Consider the following 3,644-nt stretch of genomic DNA (forward strand, 5'->3'; position numbering starts at 1 on the left):
TTTATTGCATCATTAGTTCATGATGCAATCAGGGGGAATGTAAGGAAATGACAACTTTACTGTAATCAATCATCTAGATTTAACACACATTTCAAATAGTCACTTGATTAACTGATATCTTTCATATTTAATTCATATTAAATAATCCTATTCTTGCATTAGATCCACTGACTGCAACACAAGGCCGAGTTCACAAAGCCTCGCACACACAGAAAGATTAAACAATTCCAGATTCCAGGAAGTCTGGACCCCTGTTTGAGAACTCACACTGAAGGACACAAGTCGCTGGGAACAAACTCTTTCTAGAAGTCAACAACCTTCAGTAAGTTTCCACTACGATCACGTGCGACCGGCCATCTTAGAATCAAGTGTTTAGAGTCACTGACCAATCCTACATTCACATTTGACTAGAGGCGTTAACCTGAATATTCTACTATAAAGATCCACCATTTTGTCTGATCTTTGCGTTCTGGCATTCTTAGACGTCTGCGATAGATCTCTCTGCTTGCCAGCGCCCGTGTTCACGTAAGTTTGTCTCTGACTTTTGCATAATTCACTAAACGAGCATTTTTCTTAAACTCATCCATGTGTCTGTCCTTCATTCCATCACCACGTACGAGGCTGGGGAGGGGTCGGTTCATCGGAACATAAAATCCCAACACCTGAGACCAGTAATTCTGCGATAACATTTTCAATTCCTTCTTCTGCATCTGGTTTGAGCGGGTATTGTCTTATTACAGGGCGATGTTCAGTCTTCCCTTTAATAATTACAGGTGGAGTATTTTTCATGAGACCTACATCCGTGGGTCCTTGACTACAGAGTTGATCTGGCAACTTGCTCATAGCCTCTTCCTCGTCTTGTGAGAGGGAGAGGATCTGTACATCTCAGCTCAAATGAGTTTGAGGGTTAGTTCTGAGTGTCCAATTTAATCGCACTCGTTGCCACCCAGTATGCGACACCTCCCACAACGGATTTTGTGGATTTGGCGTCCAACTGAGGTGTGGCAGCGATCCCGCAAGATCATTAATGTCTTTCCACTCATGCTCATGGCTCTTTGCCAAGGACACATGTGGGTGTTGTCCTGGCGGAAGGAGTTGTTTTACCTGAGCTGACACAACTGCAGTAGCAAAACCACACTTCTTTTTACAATATAAGTGTTCTAGGTTTATTACCTGTGGTTCTAGTCGCAAGAAAAATTCGTCATACTCTAAATCAGGGCCTGGATCATCTTTATGTCTTATGGTTACGTGAAGGCCCTGTTTTCCCTGGATCTCTCCTCCAGGTTCAACTTTTTCTGCAATTTCTCTCAAGAGTTGAGCTGCTGCTCCTGTCATTTCTGCCTCTGGGAGGTCTAATGACCACCAATAACGGGCGCTTCAGTTATCGGCGGTATGTCACCTACTGAGGCGATCACCCTCCCCTTGTTGTTTGTTTGTAGTCTTATTTCTAGTTGTGTGATAACATCCCGTCCTAACAAGTTATGTGGACAAGATGGATGCAAAACTAGTTCAGCCTGCGCTACTCTCAGTGGTCTTTCTGGTGCAACAATGTTCAAAGTGTGTGACGATGGCAAATGTTCAACCGTTCCATGAGCTCATTTCATTTTGACTATACCTTTTCCTGGCTTAATTTTCTTTGGGTCCCATCGACCTAGTACTGAAACATCAGCACCGGTGTCTACCAGAAAAACTGTTGGATCTCCGTTTGCTAGGAGTGTCATTTCAGGCCTTTTACCAGGCTCTGTTAAATGTCCTAACAAAAGGTCTTGAATTTCAGGTATTTCTTCATCAAACATTGTGTGTGAGAGGTTAATTTCTTCTTCTGATTCATCAGTTTCACATGGCGGTGCACTCGGTTGTGACCTTGGTGCTGCCACCTGTTGTTGGCCTAGTCATTCTTCATCCTCAGACGAATCATCAGAGTAGTGTTTTCGTCTGGGTTTATCTTTGCGCTTGTTTTTCTCAATACAATCTCTGGCAAGATGTCCTGTCTTTCCGCAAGTAAAGCATCGACCTTCTTTTAAGAGTCTTCTTTTTTCTGCGGACAGTGTATTAGGATCATATTATCATATTAGTAGTAAATGTTTGTTACATGTGTCATGTCACTAGTGACTTGTTTTTCTCGCTTTTTCTCTATCATTTCGTAATTTCGGGCATATGTAATGTGATCGTTTGTCCCAGCCTTCTGCCAGGTCACATTTTGCTTCTTAATGTATCTCGACAGATCTGGTCTCATTTGGTTCAACAAATGATTTTTGAAATGTGATTCCCATAGAGCTGGATGATCTTCGGGAATCCCACCATGTTTGTTAAAAACATCCCTTAATCTGACTTTGAAGTCGTCTATGTTTTCTTCTTCATGCTGCCTGCAGGCTGCTATTTGATTAGGATCAGGCCTCTGTGCATAGATCTGCTCACATCTTTCCAAAATGTCATTCAGAGGTAACGCGACTTGTGCATATGGTATGACGCCACCTTGATCGTTCGTGATCATGATACGAAAACACATAAGTCGTTGTTTCTTGTACTCTTGTTACATAAGCACAATTTCCTGTCCATTCTTCCACCAATCTGTTTCTCAAGACCCCACCTCCACACCACCACCATAACTGGGATCGAATGACGTGTTTCAAGGCGTTCTTCAAGTTTATGTTGGTGTCTGAACAAGAAGGATCTTCTCGCCTGCAGTTCATACAAAACTCTGCAGCCAGAATTGTGATTCGCTCTCGTAGAAGAACTCACATTTCTCCGATCCTTAAATCTCTGCATTAGTTTGTTTCACGATCCATTTTAAAATTCTGGTTCTTACTTTCAGATCTATTCATGGTAGGATTGCATTAATTATTTAATAACGTTTTAAAATGTTTTTTTTTATTATTATTTTGTCAAGAGTTAAATAACATTTGTACATTTTTTAACAATTTTTGGTTAAAAAGAATATTCTGTATGCAACAATATTGAAAAAACGTATATGGAAAAAAAATGCAAGAATGTATATATATATATATATATATATATATATATATATATATATATACAAAAAAACAAATTTGGGAAAGTTAAAAAATCTGCATGTTTTTTGACAATGTGTCAATATTATACACTCTTGACGATACACAACACACACACCAAATATATACACAACTCAAAGTTGACTTCCTGCAGCACACTGACTGACTGACCTGAGAGCAGGACTTGGACCTGGAGACCACCTGCAGCAGCTTCATGATTGGCTGAGACTGAGACACCAGCGGGGAGACGGCGTGGATGACGGCAGTGAATTCCTGACCCGGAGTGACCCCTGGATTTATGAAACAACACAACAGCATTTCTACCACTGACCCTGACACATCTTTGGGGGGGACGCGTGTGTGTACCCAGGCCCAGGTAGTAGAACGGGAAGTGGGCCAGATGTGTGGAGTATTCGGGAAGAACCAGCAGTCCTCCAGGCAGGAAGTTCCACATGTACTTGTTCCTGGACGCGTGAGAAAACACTCGGTCCTTGATGATCTGTGCGGAAACAAAACTTGAATCAATTCGTTGCTCCACCAGATGGCGCTCTCAGCCGTGAGATGTTTCTCTCTGGAAACATTACTATTAGAACATTAAGAAGTGAAAGAACCGAGAAAGTGAGGCTTCATGAA

The 3,644-nt window shown here is 41.7% G+C and overlaps 1 pseudogene; it reads right to left on the reverse strand.

Moving 5' to 3' along the window:
- Positions 1 to 885: 885 nt before the first annotated feature.
- LOC148083105 (uncharacterized) lies at positions 886 to 1,944 on the reverse strand (annotated as a pseudogene).
- Positions 1,945 to 3,644: the final 1,700 nt, after the last annotated feature.

The sequence above is a fragment of the Callionymus lyra genome, chromosome 3, assembly GCF_982586985.1.
Source record: "Callionymus lyra chromosome 3, fCalLyr1.hap1.1, whole genome shotgun sequence".
In the NCBI taxonomy this organism is placed as follows: Eukaryota; Metazoa; Chordata; class Actinopteri; order Syngnathiformes; family Callionymidae; genus Callionymus; species Callionymus lyra.